Source organism: Emys orbicularis, chromosome 1, assembly GCF_028017835.1.
Source record: "Emys orbicularis isolate rEmyOrb1 chromosome 1, rEmyOrb1.hap1, whole genome shotgun sequence".
In the NCBI taxonomy this organism is placed as follows: Eukaryota; Metazoa; Chordata; order Testudines; family Emydidae; genus Emys; species Emys orbicularis.
The window spans coordinates 174,304,771-174,321,721 of record NC_088683.1 but is presented as its reverse complement, the minus strand read 5'-3'; positions in this window follow the sequence as shown (position 1 = coordinate 174,321,721).

Genomic DNA, 16,951 nt, shown 5'->3' with positions numbered 1-16,951 from the left:
TAAATAAAAACAGAGGAATCCTGTGAACAGAGCTTCCATTTGTTGAAAGCTCCTGCAGGACCTCATCATCCCACAAACAATGAATGATACTACAGATTTATTATTTTTGCATATAACCGTGTCCTTGAGGTCTACCTTCGTTTGTTATGAGATGCTGGCAAGGTGGCAATAAGGGGAAACAGCTATTTCCACGTTCATAGGGAGAAAACTATTAGAAAATCTTCAACTCCAGATCCTAAAGGACCAAATGGAAAAAAATATTATATATCAGATAACAACTTAGATCATAGAAGAAATCAATGTAATCAAAATGGGCAGATGCAATCAAAATTAGATTTCAAAAGAAAAACTGAGGGAGACTTTCACAAATCCATGGTCAATGAGGGGTCATTAATGCATTTGTCCTTAATTCAGAAGGTCTTAACTGAAGAGTTATCTGCACACAGTGAGTGTTTTACAGAGCTGTAGGGTAAGGATAGCACAAAAAATAACTAGAACACATTCCCACAACTTGCTGCTTCTCAACACTCATAACTATAAAATACTAACCCAATTTCCTTCAAACCTGGTTTTCCTTCTGCTGATCCCAATTCAGCAAAGCATTTAAGCAAGTGTTTAACTATGCATGTGAATAGTCCTATTGACTTCAGTGCACAAGTACCTTGCTGAACTCGGAAATCTAAGAGGACTTGCAAATAAGCCAAGAAGCTGGGAGTGGATGACAGGGATGGATCACTGGATGATTGCCTATTCTGTTCATTCCCTCTGGAACAGCGAACATTGGCCACTGTTGGGAAGACAGGATTCCGGACTAGATCAACCATTGGTCTGACCCAGTACGGATATTCTTATGTTCTTATAGACATACAAGAGAAAGTATGGGGAATAAGTGTATCTTACCTGGGGGTAAACATATCTTCTCCTACTAATCTGACTCAGACAGCTGAGCTGAATTAGTTTAAATTTTTGGCTGAAAATTTCCATCCACAGTAAATTTAAGAAAACTATGAACAAATGAAAATAGTGTGTGGGTATCCATTTCAACATACCGTTCGCTATCCACAAATTTTATAGTACAAAACAGCAATTGTGTACATGCATTCTCGTAAGAAGAAATAAAAATTGCAGTCTAATAAGACCTATGGAGAACGCAGAAAGGTAATCAAGTGAGCAACCAGCATAAAAGGGACTATCCTCATTTTTGAGAAATCCTTTCCATCAAAAAACTGAACCAGGGACCTCGACTCCTGAAAAATAATAGGCTTACTGGAAGTCTTGAAGGAGAATCTGCTTTTCTGTCAATTGTAAATTATTATTATTTATCCTGCAGTAGTGCCCAAAATATGCTAAGTGTTTTCCAAGCTCACTTTTTAATCTTCCTCTGTGCATTACTGTGTTACGCCCTTCAGAGTGAATTAGGGGTTTCCAAAATCCTAAGCAGACACGGACTGAGCAGAGCGTTCATAAAGGTAATGTAAGTAGTGGGACTCCTCTTCTAACTACTGAGTGTTATTGAATATGACACAAGATTAGAGCTGCTGCAAATTCCCTCTCTGCTTACTGCCTTCAGAGCAGCTGGCTCCTCCACTGGGCAACTGACCTGACTCCTGGTTACATGGCAGGATGGCAAAACAACATGAGAGCGAAGTGCTCCAGTGAACTAAGCACAGGACTGGGAACAAGGGAATTTGGTACTGTTGTCTTATATCTGTGGATTTAGTCAAGAAGTCACTTAACATGAGGGTAGGGCAGAGAACTGCTATGGTCAATTCATTAATGTTGGCTAAGTGCTATTGATGTGGCCTCCAGTTTGGCCAATACACCTGAGGTGGAACCAGGGACCTCCAGAGATAAAAAGTACGAGCTGCTACAACTTGAGCTAAAGAATCAAGGCTCACTAGCTGGGACCATAAGACTCATCTCCTCTGCAGATCAGCACAGAGAGGGACCTGTGACACAACCAGAACATGCACACAATCCCCCTCGAGCTCAAAACTCCTGGCTTCTTCACTGAATTTTCCTTTGAAATGATCTTCTAATTGTTGCCATCGAGGTTTGGCTACCATAACAAGCAGCAATAATTCTCTCCCCCACACACCCTTTTTGTTTTCCTACATGCATAAAATCGTTTGTTAATTTGTTGTTAAGGCTGCTCCGGTGTCCCTCCTCCCATCAACCCAAAAACCACAAAATAAAGAAAATTACATTTTATATAATTTATTTCTGTATGCAATTCTTACATGTGTATAAATGTTTAGAGGTGTTAAAAGTTATGCGTCCAACACTCATGGACAGTCATTTATAAGTAGAAAACAACACAGTAATGGGCAGGAGAGAGCAACATGGGAGAGGAGGAAAGCTGGTCAGGTTTTCCTTGATCTGCAGAAGGGCTGGCTGTAGTGCTATTTTCTATTGCTTACATGAAAGCAACTTAGGGCATGTCTATAGAATAAGCTATAAGTATTGTAAGTACCTTTTTATACTGATCCATCACCTTTAACTGTGTGAGAACCAGCCTGTAAGAGTGCAACACCCCACCATCAGTCAACCCAAGGTCCAACAGAGGTTCAATGCTCTGGCTTGCTTATAACCCAGCCACTGAATTACATAACCAACTGAGCAGCAAGGCAGTTCTATTGGTATTAATCTGACAAAGTGCTAAGTACACAGGCCCAGAACCAGCAAAGCACTGAAGAACACTGCAAAGGATCCCAACAAAAAAAAAAAAAGCCAAAGAAGCTTAAAAAGAAGCTTTAACAAGGTCTCTGGGAACTAGAAGTCTTAATTTTATGTTTCTAAGTTCCTTTCTCAGGGCACTGATTCAGGGCCCACAAACTTAGAATCAGCAAACAAAAGTCTCTGGGCCCTGTCAACCCAGTCATCAGGAACCCAAGAGATACCACAGCCTGCATGGCTTCTAGTCCTCTCTTTCCTGCTCAACTTCCCTTTCCTGTTTAAATAGCCCAGCCCCAATTGGGTGGGTGGGGCAGGGGTGGGGAGCCTGTCCCTTAAAGAGGTAGTACATTGCTTCACAAACATGCTTAACTTCAAGCACATAAATAGTCGCCACTGAAGTCAACATGGACTACTCGGGTGCTTCAAGCTAAGCAGTGCTTAAGTGCTTTGCTGGATTGAGACTAATGTGCTCAGCAATTTACCGGCTCCAGCCCCTGATTAAGAATGTTTTGTCAGCTTCTACCTTCCCCCAGGTGATCTAGATCCTAAATTATACAACACATTCTCCACTGAAACTAAAATGACAATCAATTATTTGCTGAAAAATAGATGTTGGAAGAAAGAAATGTTATGTGGCAAACACTGCAGCAAAAATGGAAATGGTTATCACTAATGGTGTTTCCAAATAAAATGTGCACTTTAATAAACAATAAATAACCCATATCTAAGATTTTGGACTAATCTCCAAGTGGGTAAATTTTCAGCTCTCTAACTTCAAGAATTACATTGCTAGAAAATTATATCTAATAAAATGTATCATCTGAACTAAATATCTTGTAAATTCTCTGAGAATTAATTCTGTAATCAGTAAGTGCTGTATTATTCACACATAACAAAGAGGTTTTAAAAAATGCAACCTTAACTTTGGAGCCACTGTGGTGCTCATACAAGAATATTGAACACACACACACACACACACACACACAAAAACAAAATGAAAATCCTTTAAAATGTGTGATTCATTGACTATTTCAATAGCATGTAATTTAAGGCTCTTCACGCAATCTAAAACTATTAGATTAAGCAAAATACACTCAGCTGGCAAAAGAAATTGAGTGAATTTAATCATGTTGATTACATGGCTTGGAACTGACTGGAATCAATTTAGAATTTCAGGTTCTCTTCTAAGTTTACAATATGTATATAGAGTTTTAAGTCACATTTTCCAAGAGTTTAGTGTTTGTTTAGCACCTCATGTAAACAAAGTTCCACATGCAAAGTACTAGCAGATTTGGGCCTTCCTCTTTTGCCTCGGATGTCAGTGGACAGATCAAGCCATTTCTGAGCAAGACTGAAATGAGGCATCTCATGAAGTCCTAGTTTTAAACAATTCTTTCAAGTTTTACATCTGAAGGTCTAAGTGAAATGAAGTTTGGGAGGGTCTCTGTGCAATCCTTATTGGAGAAGTCTTCACATGTCAAAAACAAAGACATAACTTAGCCCTTTGTTGGTAGTCTGTACAAAGGGGCAGAGAACTGAATTGACATTTACTCTGGGTAGAAATGATCACCCTTAAAAAAAAAAAACAATGTAAAACACAAATTGTCCTCTGAGTGCCTGTGCCAGGGATAATAAAGGACTTTAGTTTTCAATACTGGCATCATCCACCTATACTATATTAATATAAAAACATCCATTTTTAAAACAAGGTGAAAACTACACATGCCCATATGGATCCAAATGCAGAACCGGGGCCTATAACAATCAAGTGCAAGAAATACCCACTTGGTATTAAACATTCTTAACAATTTACTGAACTCACAAAATTAGTGAAAAGGCTGCATAAAAAGTTATTGGAGAATCCCCTACCAACTCTCTACAACAGTGTTATAGTGGCTTGCCTATCAGGGGTCATTGAGGTATAAGCACTCGGTCTCTCATTAAGGAGACTGTGTGGGTTAAAGCTCTCTCCTTTGTCTGGCAGTTAAAGCTCTGAGTTTCCTTTGTACTGTATTGCAAAGCAGCTGCACAAATGGAAGGCTGATACCCAGGCCCATCTTGTAATGCCATGTGATCCCAGAGAAGTTGATCTAGAGGGGTTGTCTGGGCTTTGGAGCAGGAGGAGAAAACGGTTTTAAGGGGCTGGGTTGGCGTGAGACCAGAGAGAGTGAGTAAGAGCACACTTTCGGCCCAGGCCTGCAGTGACCTGAGGCTTCTGCTTGAGTGAAACCTGGTCTACACTATGCAGTTAGGTCAACGCAAGACAGCTTACGTTCGCCTAGCCATGGTTGTGGCTTCACTTAAATTTGGCTCCTGCTGATGTAGGTGCCCCACTACACCAGCTTATGGTCGATGTAGTTAGGTCGACGCAATGAGGGTGTAGACACTGAGTTACTTATGTCTACTGTTACTGGTCTCCAACAGCTGTCCCACAAATGCCCCAAGCTGACTGCTCTGATCACTGTTGTGAACTCCACTGCCCATGGGTCAGGCTGGCTACACGCTGCAGATAGGCTCCTGCCTGGAGTACACAGCAAGTGTTGGATCTCCTGAGTCTGTGGGGAGAAGAGCCTGTGCAGGCACAGCTCCAATCCACCCATAGAAACGTGGACATCTACGAGCAGATTGCTCAGTGGATGCAGGAGAAGGGTCATAAGAGGGGCCAACAGCAGTGGCACAGAAAAGCCAAGGAGTTGCAGCAGGCATACCAAAAAGCCAGGGAGGCCAATAATCGAGCTGATGCTGAGCTGCAGATCTGCCACTTTTACAAAGAGCTGCACGCTATCCTAGGCAAAGACCCCACCCCCACCCCCAATAGCACTGTGGATACTTCTGAGGCGCCCAAGTCACAGACCCTCCACCATGAACAATGAGGAGGAGGAGTACAGGGGACAGGCAACCATGGAAATCCAGCTGCACAGTGAGCCAGGACCTGTTTTTGACTCCACTGCAGTCCAGCCAGCCCCTACAGTCCAGCACGGGTGAGCCTAATGCACAGGAAGGAACCTCTGATAAGTAGTTTGCTTTGAAATTGCAGGGGTGGGACCCCCCAAGATAACAGGACATATTTTGATTACTCATTTTTGCTTGTGCCAGAAGAAGTAGCAGAACAACCAAAAGAGGTAGAGTTGCTATCTGCTTTTCTTTCCCCTCTAGAGTCAGGCAGTGAGAGGCACACAGAACAGTTTGTTTATGTGCACCAGGATGTCCCATGAATTCTCCATAGAGATCGCGATACAAATTTCCTGGAGGTATTCCTCAATCCTCCGTTGAAGGTTTCTTATTTCTTCCACCAGGGTAGGGCACTTTCCCACACCACTCTGATTCCTTCAGCAAACACCATTGCAGTACACAGGCTAGCAGCATATGGGCACAGGCGGCAGCTGTGCTCTCGCTGCCTGTTCCCCTCAGGAATGAGATATCAGCTAAAATCACCACCACCACCTGAAACAGTACCAGTATTCAGTTCCATTGCCCTATACAACTCAAATCGTGCAACTGAGCTATTTCCTCCCCAACCCCCGGAGGGCCATACACACCATGGCTGGTGCTATGACTGGCACCATGCTCAAGCAATCCCAAACAGGAGTGAGATCGTAGTGCTTACAACTTTTGGGAAGCAAGCAGAGTGAGTTCAGCATCTTAAGTTTCTATTTCTGTCATCAAAGCACTGACAATGGTACTCTCCATGTTGTAGCTGCAGCTGCTGCCATGGCCGCCTTCACGGTCTCCCCCCGTGCACAGCTGCGGAATGCCTGAGCCAGATACGGAGGAGAAAGAGGAGGACTCAGGATGACAAGTTCCAGAAGATCCCACAAGCCTGTGCTGCATCAGAGAACGAGAACAGGGCCTGGACATGGATAGAGCAGAAAGGCACAGGGAAAGGGGTGGGACATGCAGCAAGAGATGCTTGTGCTTCTCAGGCAGCAAACAGAGATGCTGCAGACTCTGGTGGACCTGCAGGTTCAACAATCCCGTGTCGCCTCCCTCTGCAGTCCATAGAGAACTCAACATGGGGACCTCCCTATATCCATCCTTAACATTTCGCACGGTGTCACGGATCGGTGCACTACCCCGACCACTCCACCCATAGGGACATTGAAGACAATCACAGCGTCACATACACTGACCTGTGAAAGCCACAGTTAGTGCATGTGTACCTGAAACGGAAATGACTGTTCTTTCTCCCTTCACAAGTTCTGTTCCCTTAGTTTGTTAAAATTGTATTAAGTTTTAAAGTTTTTTGTTTGTTTTTTCAATTGCCAGGTTCATGTTACAGAATAAAATTTTATTTTTTTGGAACAAAATCCATATTTATTAGTTCACAGCACATGCTGGCTGATGCTGAGCAGGCCTGACAGTGACTGTTACAGTTACCTGTTACTGCATGTGTCACACAATCCATAACATCATTCACAAACAATATTAATAGGCATATGGACAACATTCTATTCCTACATATACAGCAATCACTGCAAGATTCGTACCGGGCCGCATAAGGGCAAGGCCAGGTAGAGCACACTACAGCAACACACACTACTTTGACTCACTATTAAAATGGTCTTTCAAAGCCTCCTGAGCCATATAGCTCCACATTGAGCTCTTCTAGTAGCCCTGGTATCTGGCTGTTCAAATTCAGCAGCCATTTCACCTCCACCCCAGCAGAAATTTCCCCCCCTTTGCTTCACAGATATTATGCAGGACAGTGCAGGCAGCTATAGTCATGGGGATATTTTTCTCATTGAGTTCCTATCTTGTAAGTGAACGATGCCAGCAACCCTTCAAATGATCAAAGGCACATTCAATTGTCATTCAGCACCTGCTGAGCCTGTAGTTGAAGTGGCTGGTGTACCACTTCATGAGCCATGGGAGCAAGGGATAGGCTAGGTCACGCAGGAACACTACTGACATTTTCAACATTACCAATGGTAATCCACTGGTTGGGAAAGACAGACAGACAGACAGAAAGACCTTGCTTGCAGCTTTCAGAACAGTCCTGTGTTCTTAAAGAGGCATTCATCATGCATCTTCTCTGAGCAGTCCACATTGATGATGGTAAAGTGTCCCCGGTGATCCACCATGGCTTGCATAACCATAGATAAGTATCCCCTTTCTATTGATGTACTCTGTGGCAAGGTGGTCTGGAGCCAAAACAGGAATAGGCATGCCACCTATCACCCCACTGCAGTTCAGGAGCCCCATTGCTGAAAACCAATCCACTGTCTCCTGCCCAGAGTCACAGTTCTTCGTAGCAGGAGGCAATTAATGGCCCTGCATACTTGCCTAACAATGGCCCCAGTGGATTTCTTGACTAACCGGTCAATCTGGTGTTTCAAGTTTCCACAGTGCAGTCACCACTTACTTCTCAACTTCAGCGCAGCTCTCATTTTGGTGTTCCTGCACTGGAGAACTGGGGCAAGTTTGGCACACAGATCCAGGAATGTGGCCTTGCACATCTGAAAGTTCTGCAGCCACTGGTCATCATCCCAAACCTGCATGATGATGTGATCCCACCAGTCAGTACTTGTTTCTCAGGCCCATAACTACCACTCCACCAACTCCAGCTTCTCTGTGACTGCCACCAACAACCCTGAATTGTTTCTTTCTAAGTCCCACAGCAATCTAGCCTCCACAGAATCATGTTCCCTGTGGCTCCTCTTACAGCTCTGCAAACTGCAGGATCAGGTGCCCTGTGCTTGGACTTTGAAGTATCTGTATGTATGTGATTGCTTTACCATTTAAACAACTCTCTTTTTGTTCTTCCTTTTTTCTTTGTAATAAACCTTTAGTTTTAGATATTAAAGGATTGGCTGGCAGCGTAGTATTTTGGGTAAGATCCAAACCTATACTGACCTGGTAATGTGGCTGACCCTTTGGGGTCAGAAGAACATTTTGTATATGTGAGCAGAGTTTTTTAAATAACTTCTCACTGTACTGGACCTAGGCGCTGATTGGTAGCCAGAGAACTGGAATGCAATAAAGGGGGCGGTGTGATTTTTTTTTTAAGTTTCACAATAGCCTGTGTGGAGAATCAGCAGCACAGTTTGTACTGGTTGGGGAGTTCAACTTCAGTGGTGCCTACCAGTCTTGGAGGTATCTACTCTCCTTTTGCAGTCTGCTCTGACTTGGCATTTTCAGTGAGGGCTACCCCAGGCATCATCAGGTCACAGCAAGTGCTCCTGATAAGGAGACACACTGCTGACACATGAAGCCAAGCACGCATATGCACAAGCAATGTAATAACTGTGGTTGCTGTATGCCAATGTAACTTAGTTTGAAATAAATTTCAAGAGTAGACATGACCTGTGTTGTCTTAGAGACGTTGGTTATGCTCACTATTCAAGGACACTGGACTTGCCTACATTTTGTAAAGACACAAGTTACACTAAGAAAATATTTGACTTCACCGGACTGATTTTTACTCCAAACAGGAAACTGACCAACATGGCCCCAAATTCTACCACCACTCAGCAAAACTGTCACCTAAATGCACTGCTTTAGACTGGACAACAAGAAACCTCCCTCTCTGCCCCTGACTGCACTCTTTGACACACTGTACCAATTTGGACCTCAATCTTGCTATCTGATCAGCTAGAATGCACACTCAAACCTATGGTGAGATCTGCTTAAGTTTACAGGGCTCCACACAGATGTATCTAACATCATGATCTAGGCCTTAACCTCCTGATAGTTTTCAGATTTTACTTTTCTATACCTCAAATTGCCATTTGGGAGTGAATGATGAAGCTTTCCCAAATGAGCCATAAGTACCTTCCACGCAGAGTTAGAATCTCTTGAGAACAAGCTCACTGTGGCTCTTGTATGCATCAGCCATGACGATCAGCTATTATTCCCACGAATGACGTTTTTACAGGGTGAAGCCCTCAGTAAATCTATTGATGCCAACTCCCAGGGGTACATTTTCTCTGTGCTGCTCAGAAAATTAGGCATATAGAGCCCATTAACAAAAATAGGAGATAGAAGTTGTATATCCAACTCCCAGTTCACCAGACTGCAAACGTACCCCATAATTTGAGGGAATTATGTCTTAAAGACTGCATTGTGATGGAAAAATCACTCGTGATGAAACAATGCTTAAATGGGGGGAAAATGTCTCGTTTCTAACTAGCTTAATCTTAACAAGGAACTTCAGGAAAGTATTAAAAGATGGATGAGTCCCACTTCAGAGAATCTTTCTTATTTTAAGGAATAGCTAAAAGTTTTGGTGCTCTAACTTATTAAACATGGTCAAGCCCACCTTTATGAAATGCCCATTTCCATTTAATTTTGTGCGAGCAATGCTATTCTGTTAAGAAAAGACTTTGATCTACATTTACTTTTTGTAGCAAGTATAATGACTAAGAATGGAATTTTAATGTTGGTCTCTGCAAGAGGGGGTAGGGCATCCATAAAAATACAAAATGACCCACTTCCAGTGCCATTATTTTAATTGACATCTGTGAGCATATTTTGTTAGGTTGCACCAAGACAGATGAGGGCCTTTTGTGCCCTTCTGACAGTGATGGCAATCATTAAAGATTTACAGGGGGATCATTAAAGTGAGAAATAGCAGTAATGCAGAGCTGAATCTCAGTGTCCCATGTGCATTCAACTAAGGCATGAAGAACACCAGTGTAGAATTAGTTAAGATCATTCATTGCCTTAATCACCTTAACCCTATTTTATAAAAATCACTAACTTGCATAAAGCAAGTTGGAGCTGTAAATTTAGCTTTATTTAGGTATTGCCAGTAAAAGTCGCAATACTTCTATTTATGTAAGGGCTCTTTGGTGCTTTTACAAGGTACACAGCTATGATGAGGGGGTCTGGGGAGTAGAGTGCAGGGTCACTGTGTTATAGCACCAATCCAAGGAGATTTTCTGTCCATCAAGAACACCAACTCTTGTTAACTGGGATGAGTGCATTCAAAGGCAGCTCCTACACTTGCTTCTTGGAGGTACAGCATACACTCCCCTATGCTAGCTGTAGTCCACCAGTTGGTGATGAAAGAGTTGACACCGATTGGTCCATCCTTCTGGGATGGCCAGAACTTTGTGTGTTAGCTCCTCCCCTCCCCCTCCAAGTGCTCTCTTTTTGGGCTTCTACTCTTGCTTTGTGCACTGAGGCAAGGATAGTTATGATCCATCTGTAAAGCTACTTACATTAGGTTTAGTCATAGTGTGTGGCAGGGGATGGGCAAGATAATCTGTGCCTCCTGCCATGCCCTGGCAAGTACCCCATGGAGACCTGCCAGCACACCCTTTTCAAGGGCCAGCAAGTGCTACAGCCCCGTGCATTACCCCCAACACCATAGTGCCACCTTCCACAGCAATCATTCACTGAAGGTGCTCCCTCTTTTCCCCTTGGGTTCTTGGATCATTGAGCTCAGTATGGACAAGGAGCAGAGTTAACTGTTTATCCTTAAATGGGAACACACCATCCCAAACCCCTTTGATATGTAGTCAGATGCACAGTGCAACTTGTTTCAACAGGAAGTATGAAACTTTTAAAACACATTTGACCATAACTCTGGTGACTGCATTCGAAGACATGTTGCATGATAGAACAATTGTATGTAAATTCTTCCCAGGATGAGGGATGAAACTTTTTTTTTTTAAATCATCTTCTCTCTCTTGAACTATTATTATACCTTGTGAACAGACATCACAGAAAATCCTAGGGGGGAAAGGTACAGGAGGTTTCTAACCTGTGCTTGCCTGGCTTTGATTATCCTGTTTGTTATAACAAATGGAACAGAAAAGTGATCTCCTATGGGAATCAGACACTGCTCTTGTTTTAATCCACTCCCTTTGATTTCCCCAAGTAGCTCAGATTAAAGATAGCCTTCTTTTCTGTCTGATGTTCTATCTCACTGTGGAGTTGTGAGAAGGAGCAAGATTTACAAAAGCCTTTGTATGACATGGCCTCTTTAACCAGAGAAACAGCTTCCTGGATAGAATGCCAAGCTGTTTGATGTTGGCTGAACTAGAAAATGGTTCCTGTCAATCAAATGAAAAAATGAAGCAACTGGCAGCAGTGAGCTGCACAAAAAGAAAACAAATCATAGGCTAAAAGTAAACACTCTATGAAAATCAGTATTTTTTCACCTTTGCTCATACAAGACCTAAAGTTATAGAGGCAAAGAATTGAAAGATAATATACACCCATATAAAGAATATTTTATCTGAGACGGTTACATATTATTTATTAGTATTATATATGTGTTGCATGTCTACTGCATTAAAGATGTTAGTATTAGGGCCCCATAGCTAAGACAGACCTCCGCAGACTTTCACCACTCTTGCAGAACTCAGTAGAGAACCAACGCTCCATGCATCTATCACCTCGCAATTGGTGTGTTGGTACTTTGGAGCCAGACACCATTACGATTGCACAACACCAGACATGTTTTAAACATATGTTTTACACCATACAATTAATCAGAATTCAAATAGTGTGTCTAATATTTTGTATACAGCAATAATACACCCTAAGACTTGTGCTGTGGTGAGATAACACATTTACCAGGTCATTGGCGGCACTAATTTTACCTCATGCCTCATGACACTTCCAAGGAGTGTGTTATCTCAGAGTAACACACTCCTACTTGTGCCTGACTACTTAATTATTATACACAAAATTCCAGATCAGAATAATCATCTCAAGTTACCATTATACACTGTAGAGCCCTTCTGATTTTTAATGTAAGTGAGCACTTTTAAACTATTTTGTAAATGGAATGACCTTGAATAGAAGTTTACCCCAACATTGTACCACCATAGACTTTTACAGATTTAAAGAGAAATCCAAACAAGCAAGGGAGAGTGCAAATTTTGTCCTTTCTTCTGTTCAACATAGAGCACATTCACAGCATTGTCACTTTTAAAATATAATTTGTTTGTTTGTTTTGAGTTTTTTGTTTTGTTTTTAAAGTGAAGACAAGGCTACACAAAGTATCACTTTGTTGGACATACAACACATCACACTGGCTGAGAAGAAACTGAACACATGAAAAACCCTAAAGATTGCAGCAAGGGATGTATCCTGTCTAAGGGCCTTGAAAAATGTGATGTGATCTTGACCAAATCCAGTAGTTACCATACTGGGTCAATACAAAAGTGAATCTGTAAAAGTACTGGAAATCCATCACAAAGTACAGACCCGCTGACCAAACATTTCTAGATAACCCTTGAAGGGTTTCAGTGCAGAAAATAATGTAACATAATACAGATTATCTACAGCTGGTTACTTGTAGGCCCCTTAATGAAGGTAATGCTACTTTTCGATTGTCTCCATTATACTTTATACATCGTAATTATTTACAGGGCCATACACAGCACACAAAGCTTCCATAATGTAAAATATGCATTTTGGCTGGGGCTTTCTAAGACCTGTAAGGGAATTAGGTGTTCAATTCCGTTGACTCAAGTGAACTGAACATTTAAACTCCCTTCAGGTACTTTGAAAATCCCAACCTTAGAAGCATTTAATATATTAAACTTTTTAAAATTACTTTGAAAAAAGAAACAAGGCAGGTCACATAACCGAGGTGTGATGCAAGTTCAGAGAATTATCATGTCTCAGAGTCTTTGAGATATTTAAGGCCCTGTAGGAATGAACCTAGCAACCCGAGAGATCACTTCTCAATCAGCAACCAGGGTTTCCTACAGCCAACCACTTTCCACTGGAACAATGACACTGTTGTGGAAGGACGAGGCTCGTCAGGGCAGGAGACAGAACATTCACAGGAGCTGGACCCAGATTAGGGAAACTGCTCTTGAGAGAGATCAGAAACACCACAGCCCTCGCTGAACTCAGGCCTAAGACCCTGAGCCAGCAGTGAAAGCTACAGGGATCCACCTGCATGATTTTGTTTGCAACTCTGGGGCCTATATGAGTATCTTGTTTCTGACATAGGTTTCCCTCAATACAGTAACTCCTCGCTTAACGTTGTAGTTATGTTCCTGAAAAATGCGACTTTAAGCGACACGATGTTAAGCGAATCGAATTTCCCCATAAGAATTAATGTAAATGGAGGGGTTAGGTTCCAGGGAAATTTTTTTCATCAGACAAAAGACAATATATATAATACTGTATATAGCAATGATGATTGTGAAGCTTGGTTGAGGTGGTGGAGTCAGAGGGTGGAATATTTCCCAGGGAATGCCTTAGTGCTGAATGATCAACTAGCACTCGTCTAGTTTAATTGTTGTTAATGCAGCCTCACACTCTGCAAGGCAGCACAAATGGAGGGAGGGGAGACAGCATGGCAGACAGAGACAGAGACACACACCCTGTGTATGAGAGAGAGAGAGAGAGAGAGATGCACATTGCTCCTTTAAGTACGCTGACCCCACTCTAAGTACACTGCCTTTTTAAGTAGATCAGCAAGTTGAGACAGCAGCTGCTGCTAGCAAGCTCCCTCTGTCCTGAGCCCTGTCGTGTCCCCCATCCCCACACTCTATGGAGATGGGGTAAGCAGGGGGCAGGATCAGGGGGAAGGGGGACACCCTGACATTAGCACCCCTCTCCCCTCCCCTCCAGCAAACAGGAGGCTCCCGGGAGCAACTCCAAGGCAGAGGGAAGGAGCAGCACATGGCAGTGTGGAGGAGGGACAGCTGAACTGCTGGCAATTGATAGCCTGCTGGGCAGCTGCCGCACAGGGAACTTAGGGGAGTGGGGAGCTGATGGGGGGCTGCCAGTCCACCCTGGTTCCAAGCCCCCACCAGCTAGCGCCAATGGGCTGCTCTTTCTGCAGGCGGTGGACAAAGCAGGCAGCTGCCAAACAACGTTATAGGGGAGCATTGCGCAACTTTAAACGAGCATGTTCTCTAATTGATCAGCAACGTAACAACGTTAACCAGGATGACTTTAAGTGAGGAGTTACTGTACGTTCTTTCACTTTTTCTCTGTCACACACACACCAAAGTCCCAGAACCTCCAGTAAATCAATCAAGTATTTTAGTTACAGGCTGGAAAGGGAAACAAAGCGAAAAAATATTATTGTTATTTCTATTTTTACATAGATCGGGAATCACTCAAGATGCTAAGATGACCAGAACCATTTAGTTATCTAGTCAGATACAAAACCAAAAAACTTATGATTTTTTTTTTTAAAGCACAAATCTGGTTCTTGGACATGCCGTGTTTCATATAATTGCTGTTCTAGTCTCTGGTGTCAGGTGGCACTATCAAGTTGTATTGCTACACCTGTAACAGTTGGCTTTCTGCTCCTGGTCACGGTGATCTGTCACTGTTATCACATATACTATAGTATACAGTTGCACAGAACATATTCAGCAGCATCTTGTTTATAAATTCCTTAGATAATTAACAAAAATATTTAAAAAACCAAGAGAGGTGGGCATGTAGCTACAGCATAAATGGAAACAACAATTCCTAAAATACAATGCAGCCTTGAAAACACAATGAAAGCAGCCAGAGTTAAAAACATTAAGAGCATGGGAAAGGTGTATGAAACTGCTTGCAAAGAGCAACAGACAATTTCTACATTCCAGCTGGGACTGGATTATCTCATGTACCAAGAATCTTTAGAACCATCAGCCATCTAAGACAGCATTCATTAGCTTAATGTGTGTGTCACAGTTAAAGTGTGACTGCACCTCTGTCCCCTCCTGCGGTTTGCTCAAGGGATGCCCCTTTAGGTCTCAGGCCCCCAGCTGTCACCTTTCTATAGGCAGAGTCTGTGACGTTGTGCAGTCTATATGGTTTTATAAAAACATGATAAGTGAATATAATGTAACTGGAATATGCTTCATGCAAAACGTCTCTTGTAAGGTATCATTACAAAGCTTATAATCTACTGAGTGTGATCATCCTATTTGTATAAATGTATCACTCTTGTATCTGAAACTGGAAATATAAAATATAACTCTGAGGGCCTATTGTAATTATGCAAAGTGTGGGCTATTAATGGTGGTTTGGAATCTTGATGTCTCCCATTAACCAGGACCATTGTCTGCAAATGGCTGTGTTTACCTGTGAGTCTTCCTGTATATGTGTGTGCTGGCAAGTGGGTAATGAAGTCTTGCAGTGACATGTGATCTTGTCACCTGACCTGGAATCCATCTTTAACCTGGTGCTTTTCCAGTGAGGGAAGGTGGAAACCCAGAGGGACAAAGGGTTCCCGCCTTATGCAAAAGATATATAAAGGGGTGGAAGAGAACAAGGAGAGGGAGGAGCCATCATGAAGAATCCCCTAGCTATCACCTGAGCTGGAACAAGAGCTGTACCAGGGGAAAGAATTGTGCCCAGGCCTGGAAGGTGTCCAGTCTGAGAAAAAACTTACTGAAGCATCTCTGAGGGTGAGATTATCTGTATTCAGTTTGATTAGACATAGATTTGCGCATTTTATTTTATTTTGCTTGGTGACTTACTTTGTCCTGTCTGTTACTACTTGGAACCACTTAAATCCTATTTTCTGTATTTAATAAAATCACTTTTTACTTATTAATTAACTCAGAGTATGTATTGATACTTGGGGGAGCAAACAACTGTGCATATCTCTCTATCAGTGTTATAGAGGGCGAACAATTTATGAGTTTACCCTGCATAAGTTTTATGCAGGGTAAAACGGATTTATTTGGGTTTAGACCCCATTGGGAGTTGGGCATCTGAGTGCTAAAGACAAGCACACTTCTGTGAGCTGTTTTCAGGTAACCCTGCAGCTTTGGGGCAGGTAATTCAGACCCTGGGTCTGTGTTGGAGCAGACGGGAGTGTCTGGCTCAGCAAGACAGGGTGCTAGAGTCCTGAGCTGGCAGGGAAAACAGGGATAGAAGTAGTCTTGGCCCATCGATTGGCAGCTCCCAAGGGGGTTTCTGTGATCCAACCCATCACAGAGTCCTGTGACTCTTCCCCTCCAGATTGGAGATTTAGGCTTGCAGTCCCACTTGAGGTCTGACCTTAGCTCAGTACCTGCAATTTCACTCTCTCTCAGGATGCTATGACAGTGGTTTACCAGAGACCAGACAGCCTTCACAAAGCAAAGTACATTTATTTAAAGGAAAAAAGCATCGCCGAGAAAACAATAAAAGACCTAAACACATATTAAGCTTACCCATCCTCTCCATGGGCGGGGAGTGGGGGAGGAGGTCTGTTAGGTGTCAGAGTCTTTAAATCCTTCCAGCTGGGCTTGCTTTCTTGGTTACAATCTTATGTCAGTTTTTGGTCTCTCTTATGGCTTTTCTCTGCCCTGGTCCATTAAGCACCCTTTCCTGCTGCAGAGGAGAGGCAGACACACCCACACTGTGCTCT